Below are 7773 nucleotides of genomic sequence, written 5' to 3'. Positions count from 1 at the left end.
TTCGAGTGTGTAGCCTCGTTTCCATGCTGATCCGTGAGCTGGGCAAGAAACATCACCTTAACTCAAAACGTCTACCACAATTCAACTTCACGAAGTACCTGGCTTTGATCATGAGGTCTTTCTCTACAAGAATCAGGTGTCAAATATTTTCTGTGGCGATGGTTGAACGAAACTCCCATTTTTCGGTTTCTGCTCCCTGACTATTACAGTTATCAGTCAATGTACCAGTTACGTTGGGCCTGATCTTTTTGCCGTAACATCTCTTCTCCTGAATCAGTTGTCTGTTGAGGATGGCTGAAACGTTGGCCGCCTCTCTTAGAACGATAGACGGGTTTTCACTAACAAAAGATGATACAACAAGTGACAGAGGTGCACATTTAGAGTAGTTTTGCTTCAACACTTGCCTCAACTGATTTAGAAAATTCGCGCCAATCTCTCAACCAATCAAATACTAGAGGGTCTGGATGGCGGGGGTACGAATGTCAGTTGTCAGGTACAATTTCGGCCATTTAGCACTTGTCCGTTAAATTTTTGGCCATCTGTCAGTTGTCAGTTAAATGACTGTTAATGATTAACTTGTCAAGTTAATTATTACTTTCCGACCCTATAATTTTGGCTGAAAAGCAAATATAGCGTAAACTAGAAAATTTAGTCCAAAACTGATGCAATAAGAACTGCTTTTTCTCAGTTCTGGAATGAAATAAGATCTTTCAAATGACTTTCAGTCATTGTTTAAGTCAGTTACGACTCTTCTGAACACAAACATATGGTTGGGTTTCAGGTGACGTCACAAGCTTTGCTGAAGTTAGTGTCCGCCATGTTGGTGTCCCTCGGGTGTCAAAATTATGAATAATTAGTCGATTTCTATTGTGATGCCCTCTCTCTTATCGCCGTATTATTTCGCCAACTACATGAATATCCAGGAAAAAAAAGCGATAAAAGTATCTGGCATTCATCTTAAGGTATCCCAGTGCTCTCTGAGTATGCCGAAAGCTTAGAGAGTTGGAAGGAAAGATATTTGCAAAAGATCTCGGTCATTGGGGTTGACCCTGCATGCATACCAGCCGAGAAGTTCAGTCCAAAATGCTTGCCTCCTGTGGAAGCGTCGGACTTGCTGAGTTACCTCGTTCTTGAGACCAGCTTCTACACCAAGAAGCAGTTCAAGGCGTTCAAGAGTCTAGAGGCGTTTAATCAAATGGTGTCGGGATTTGTAACCTCAGTTGTAGGCAAAGTAATCGCCGGCAAGTATGCCGTGAGAGCACGAGTTTGGCATTCACAGCATATGAATGATCCTTTAGTGAACATTTGGGTCGTTTCCGAAAACGATGGGACTATTTTGTCAGCCCATTGCTTGGGATGCAAAGCTGGACTGGCTGAGTCATGCTCACATATCGCGAGTGTTTTATTTATGTTAGAGGCAACTACTAGAATTCATGGCAAGGTCGCTGGGTGTCACAAAAACTCAAACACCGAAAACTCAGGTCCCTCGAAGTGTTCTCCAAGCTTCCGAAGTGCTCCATAATTCGATAGTGCTTAGCATAAAGCATGAACCAATTTTTTTATAATATAACCGGTGGAATAATGCAACAAATCCGACGCGAAAGACGAACAACAATATCAAGAGTGATTCTTCAGTGTGGCGAATCGTGACGGCGCTGATGCCGAGTCTTCTTTCGCGTTGTTTTTCTCTTTCTGCCTCATTTAAGAACTCTAGCCCAAGGGTCGCAAAATTGTCTTCGTTTTGGGACTGGTGGGCCGAGTCTCTCTTTGTATCCATTATTATCGCGAAATATTTAAGAATTTTAACAGAGCGACAACAAGGATCTGTGCGACGAAGTACAAAAAGGTAAACAAACGTCCCTTTCGGCTCGTCAAAATCACGCCGCATTTTTATACTTTGGTGTTGGAGCGAGCGCATTTGATCCCGTTAACTGTGAATGAAAAGTTCAAAATTAACGGGAAAAATGGAGGAAATCTACGCTAAATGAAGTCTTGTGTCACTCTAAAATGTTTTAATACTCAACCATCGGACGATTTTGCGAAACGTGCAACTTGCGGCCTTGCTTTTGCTGCTTCAGTTTGATGAAGACCCAAAAGGTCAAACTACACGAGGGATTCCCAGGAGTGATCATGAGTCGAGTTTATCTCTTGAATTTTCGAGGAGTCTGAGTTTTCGGGGTGTGAGTTTTCGTGACACCCCAAGCTTACTTGCACTCAGGTAAAATGCTCATGGATTTTGCCGACATAGGTCAATGAAGTGCCGTATGCGAGGGCTAAAGACATCGATTTCTCATCGGCTAAGAAGGTCAAAGAAAAGCTCGACCAAAAAATCGAGGATCTACAACAGCCGCAAGCCTCGAACAATACAACAACTTCTAGTTCCTCCTGTTCTTCCCCTTGATTTGTGATGATCTTAAGTATAGCGCATTAGATCATATATATAATGAATTTTGCGCTATAGAAATAATAAAATTATTAAATTATTATACGAAAAAATCCTTAGTCTTTATGCTTTCCACTTTTGCTCGAACAGCCAACAATAATGCATAAAACCATCCTTTCTTTTCACATGAACTCTTCGTTAGATACGGTTTGTTTACGCTCGAGGGACACCAAGATGGCGGATAGTAACCGTTGCTAAGGTATTGGTCACGTGGGTGAAACCCAAGGATACAGTGCAGATATAGCGCACACCCAACGTAAACTTGAAAATTCAGTCGAAAACTGATACAATAAGGATTGCTTTTTCTCAGTTCTGGAATGAAACAAGATCTTTTAAATGACTTTCAGTCATAACATACTTTATTTTGAACATCACTTCTCGACAAACTGAATGGTGATTGGTGCATATTTCCTAGCAGCAGTCAATGAGGAGGTCAGAGTCCGTCAACATCAGCAAACCTCACAAGCATTGCTTCAACGGTCTAATCATAGAATACGATAAGTGTTATCAACGTTTTACAACTTCAAATTGGTGATCAATTTTTTTTGTCACAACTCGTATCGCTCTACACACTCTCAGCACAAGTGGAATGCTGATCAAAAAACCATACGCCCACTCAACAAAACAGTTTCTACAATTTTAGATAATAAAAAAATAATAAGTTTACAAAGATCCGAACTCAAAGGTTAACTTGCTTTCACGAAAAATCTCACGCAAAATATCAAGAGACAATGATAATTTCAACCATAGTTTTGATTTCGCTCGGTCGGTTCCTCTTCACCTGATTTGTTTATCAGTTTGTTTTGGACACTTGGCAAATTTTGGTCATTACAGTTATTTTAATTTAAGTTCACTGCCACATATGTTTTGGCACTAATGGTACAAATAAATCATAACTATCTACTAACCGAGTGCGAGGCAAGGGCCGTGGTGGGGAATATTGGCCCAAGATCGTGGCTTACAAAAATGACCGAGGACCAATATTCCCTAGTGCGGCTCGAGCAAGCGAAGTGAGTACTTAATCATAAGGCATTCTTGCCAAACTTGTGTGTGTGTTTTTTAATCTGCGGCTTTCGTGACCAAAATTATACGGCTTTTGACCGTTACCGAGAAAACGGTCCGTATGGCAAAATACAGACCAAGTAAGAACCAATCTGAACGCATAGATTTACCTCAGGACTTCCTCGTCATATAATAACGGTTTTTAATTTTTTTCTCAGTTCGTGAGCGGGCGGTATTCTACGAATTCTGCAATATGATTGGTTCCGAGAGCGGACAGCACTCTCCCCATCCGGCCCGCTCACAGCTGGCGGTATCCGTTTCGCTTGAGTTACTTTGCAGAACATCTCAAGCTTCGTTGCAGTTTTTCACAAATATATCTCATTTTGCCAGCTGGGCAGAATTTTTTTAGCAAAGAATTCGATCACGACCTTTTGGCGATAAAAAGTATTAATTCTTTCTTCTCTCTTGCTCTCAAATCACCTTGGTTTTTCGGCAAAAATTGATCTCGAAATAAATTTTGTGGTACTAAATTTACAAAAAGATTGAAACGCGGCCTAAAAACGATTTCTTATTTAATAGTCCTTCAGAAAAAGTAACTCAGAAAGTTGAAACCGGCGAGAGGTAGTTGCAGTTAACGATTACGTTAATCAATGTGACTCTCATTCGTTAATATCTGAATTCTTCAACACAATTTGTTCGTTCTTGAAAAGTTGAGCGAAGTTTTGAGTTCTTCTATAAATACACTTTCGCCTATTCTTTGCAAGTCCCTTGAATTTGGACATTTCTACCATAAATTTCACCACAGCAACCGAAGGAATTCGATGAAAAAAAGGCACATTAAATCCCCTTATGTCTACCTGGAAAGAGTCTCATTGACTTCAGGTTTTTGGTGGAAGAACCGATTTACACACACCATCACAGAAAACAAACAAGCAGACTGACAACTTTAAAGCACACATTTGCATTCACTTACGATTTGACTTTCCGTGATATTTTAAAACAGAACAGAGGTAAATCTTCGAAGATTAATCTTCGTTGGAAATAAGTAATACTTTTTGTAAAATCTCCGAGCGTTTTTTTTTTTTTTTAAGAGAAGATCGTCGCATAGTCATTTAAGTCTTCCGTGTTTGTCGTACCAGAACTGTTGTCTATTCAAAGGCTACGCTTTTTTCTATCTTCGATTGACAGGTGTCACATCGTGACAGTTAATTATCAAAAAATGTTTCAAAGTTTTCTCGGAAGCCTTTTAATTAAGTTACCTTTAGAAATAAAAATGTTTCGGTGAAAGCTCACTCTTTAATTTGGATAACGGCTGTTTTCTTTATCATCCACTCGCTATCAAATTGCTAAGTTAATGGAGGATTTTCCCATAATTAAACTCATAATTGTAGCCTTAAATCATTCGGTTTCTTATGGCAATCGTTTTTTTTTTATGTGTTAGAGAAAGATAAAAATGTTATTGACCAGCATAGGTCGGCCCGTATTGGGAAAAACTGTGCTCTCTGTCTTGACTACCGCCCGAGGCCTACGGCCTCGGGCAGTATCCAAGACCTCGGGCACAGTTTTTCCGAATACGGACCTCCGGCTGGTCAATAACATACTGATTTGATTATCAACTTTTAATTCATCGATGTTTCTAAATTAACTAGAGGAAATGAAAATTACATGATTTCCGGAAGCACACTTCTTCTATGAATTAATCATTTACTTGGCTTGACAACTGTGGCAACAAGCTCTATTTTGTTTTAAATGCAGCGAAAGTTAGTTTTGGATCCCTTTGTAAGTGATCGAGTAACATTCCCTGAAGCGTTCTTCACGTGGGTTAGTGTACAGCTCTCGTAGTTCTCTGTTCACAAGGCTCCATTTTCCTGCCTTCTCCAGCTCATAAAACTTGGCACAGTAATCATACTTTGGGTCTAACGAGTCTGCTCGGAGAGTGAAGATGAAAAGGCCACCTTTAAGAGGAAAAAGGTTATTGAGATGTTGCGTGACTGTATGACCGTGAGAAAAACGTCACGGAACTTTAGAGTAGGTCTAGTGAGATAACGGACTACACTGCACTGACCTGGTCTTACATGACGTATATTCTCATCCAGTGCTACAGGCTTGGCTTGACCGTAAACGATGGTGCCTGCGCAAAATGTCACATCATATTCAGCGGTCTTTATCTGCACTATGCGAACATCACTCAAAGGTGCACAAATGAGCCGTTTGTAAACATTCTTCTTCTTAGCTTCGATTCGTTTAACATGTTCTGTGAAAGATCCAGGGCATCAATGTCTGTGTAGCCTTGTTTAACCAGCATCTCACCAATGAGTCCAGTACCAGCCCCAGCATCAAGGATCTTTATGTCTTTGTTTGCACCAGGAAAGATCTATTCAGACTGCATGGCTTTGTGGAAAGCTTCCACGCATAGTTCCGATGCTTTATAGCCATGATTCTCTAAATCATGCATAACAGAAATGAAGGACTTTATTAACACTTATACAGTTACCTTTTCTGTGAGGACACTTGCTGCGAGGCAACTGCACCCTGGTATCTGAAGATTCTATTGTTTCATTATCCCAAGCTCGCTCAGACTGACGTGAACTAAGTAATGAAGTAATATGAATAAAACTTAGAATTCTGGAAGACACTGTTACAGTAGCCTACGAGCAGGTTCTCATTTTAAAAAGCGCTTATTCACCGACGGGAAACTATGAAGCCTTGAACTACAAAGGCCGGCAAGAAATCTGCAAGGAGTCAAAGACTGCGTCATTATTAGTGCCAGACCCCCTAGTAAACCTCTCCCCGACTTTCTTGCGGGCGTCCTGCAGGCCGACGCGCACGATACTTTTACAGCAATTTACCAACTGACCGCTTCATAATTTGCTGCTCAAGAATCATAAAGTTTTTTCGCTTCTTCTTCGGTAGAAGACTGGTTCAGTTCAACAATTCCTCTGTTTGTAACAGGTTTCATAATGGAGGATCTAGCTAAAGATCAGCACCTAATGAAAAAGGAAGAAATAATGAGATGTGAGAACATCCTAACTCTTTCAATGCTAAGATCTGATTGTTAATTCTCCTCTCTAGCTGCTACACATTTCCTTGTAAATCTGTTACGAGAGTTTGGTGTAAGATCAAGATAACAACTTGCCCCTTGTTAAGTTTAAGTATTCTCATTACCTGTTTATTGGATAATGTAAGGAAATAATAGGGAGAAGTTATATGTTAATAACATGCGGGAGTTATGTGCCTTATCTTTCTTGTAAATAAGAAAGCACCCCTCCCCTCTTCCCATGAATCAAACTAGCAGATGTAGGGGTCTTTGTACAACGTTAACTCAGGGGGAGGGGGCAGGGGTCTCATGATATACTACGTTATATTTTTCTATTTTTCTTGGTTTTTGATTAAATTAAAGTAAAACAAACAGCAGTGAATGTTAGTATTACCTAAACAACGCAAAAATACTTTCTGGCATTTAGGAACATATTGTATCTAGATGAATATGAAATGAGATTGTTTAAGAAATTTTTCTTCCATCTTCATCTGATGCTCGAGCGAATAAAAAAAGAAACAAAGAGTAATTATACAGCTGACGTGTTGAGCGTTAGGTCTTCAACAGAGCGAGTTACGAAGTGCTGACGCACGAAACGTCAGCTTTTAATTATTATTTCTCTACGGTTGCCAATTTACAAGATCAAGTCAGTTGATTAGACCAAATTATCTTGTAATTCCCCCACCAATGCAGCACGAAAGTTCCTTTAGAGAAAGAATCAATGCCGATTCTAGGTTCTCTCCTTATTTGCCAACAGCACCTGGCCTGGCAAAGATGTCACTTCTCTTCGCCCTGTAGCGGGGTGGCCAAACCGGTGTCCCAAGTTTCGCCAGTCCACCTATTTGGCTCCCGGCTCCCGCACCCAGAGAGAGTTCGCTCGTTTCGAGCGCAATTATCATTTCCCCAGTCTAGTTACCGCTTTCGACCGCTGGCAGCTCACAGAGTGTGCCTGGTGTTCACATAATTCCAAGACAAGGCATGAAATGCTTCTCAAATAAAGGGACCATATCTCTTTCTGAGTAAGTGCATTGAGTTATTGCAGTTTATCATATGTGTGGGTCAAATTGTCACCGTTTTGATAAGAAGCAGAGCAGTGACGCCCAAATCGACAGTCGCAAGTTGTTTCGGTCACGTTTTTTGTCTGTTGCGAGTAAATTGTCAATTTAAAAAGGCAGACAAGTTTTGCTCCTGGCGTTTTCGGGGAGTTTCAGGTGAAGCAAGGACCATCCTCTCTCGAAAAAAACCTAATCGAAGGGTTATAATGTTTCTGTCTAGAGCACGAGATGGTAAA

At 40.5% G+C, this 7773-nt stretch overlaps 1 pseudogene; it reads right to left on the bottom strand.

Moving 5' to 3' along the window:
- Positions 1-5194: 5194 nt before the first annotated feature.
- LOC111318840 (methyltransferase-like protein 27) lies at positions 5195-6404 on the bottom strand (annotated as a pseudogene).
- Between the last annotated feature and the right edge of the window lie 1369 nt (positions 6405-7773).

Source organism: Stylophora pistillata, chromosome 11 (assembly GCF_964205215.1).
Source record: "Stylophora pistillata chromosome 11, jaStyPist1.2, whole genome shotgun sequence".
In the NCBI taxonomy this organism is placed as follows: Eukaryota; Metazoa; Cnidaria; class Anthozoa; order Scleractinia; family Pocilloporidae; genus Stylophora; species Stylophora pistillata.
Note: the sequence above shows the minus strand (reverse complement) of the source record. Positions and strands in the feature narration are given on the sequence as shown.